The sequence below is a fragment of the Penaeus monodon genome, chromosome 27, assembly GCF_015228065.2.
Source record: "Penaeus monodon isolate SGIC_2016 chromosome 27, NSTDA_Pmon_1, whole genome shotgun sequence".
Classification (NCBI taxonomy): Eukaryota; Metazoa; Arthropoda; class Malacostraca; order Decapoda; family Penaeidae; genus Penaeus; species Penaeus monodon.
In genome coordinates, this window is record NC_051412.1 from 3,954,935 (window position 1) to 3,955,318 (window position 384).

The following is a 384-nucleotide window of genomic DNA, read 5'->3' on the forward strand; positions in this document are numbered from 1 at the left end:
CAACCATTTTATCTCCTCTCCCCCTTTTTTATATAGAGCAGAAAAGAAACAAGGAAACACAAGATCCTCTCCCCTCATCTGGAAGTCAACGTGCACGGACGCCGCAGCAGTTGTTCAGGCATGGAAAGGCGCGTTATGTGAAACCTGGACAGGGTGTCTTTGTTATGAAGGTCAACCAAGACGTGTGGGTTCTTTTGTCATGTTACTCTATGCGAATGTTTGTTCAGCTTTTAAAGTCGGATGGATCCCTCGCTTCTACGGATTTATTATAGGAATCCTCTCGTCTTAGAGAGTTTAGGGTAAACTTTGACAGAGTGTGGTGAGATGTGAATTTCTGTGCTTTGCTTTCATCTATTTCAAACGATCAGATGCTTTGTGAGGGCC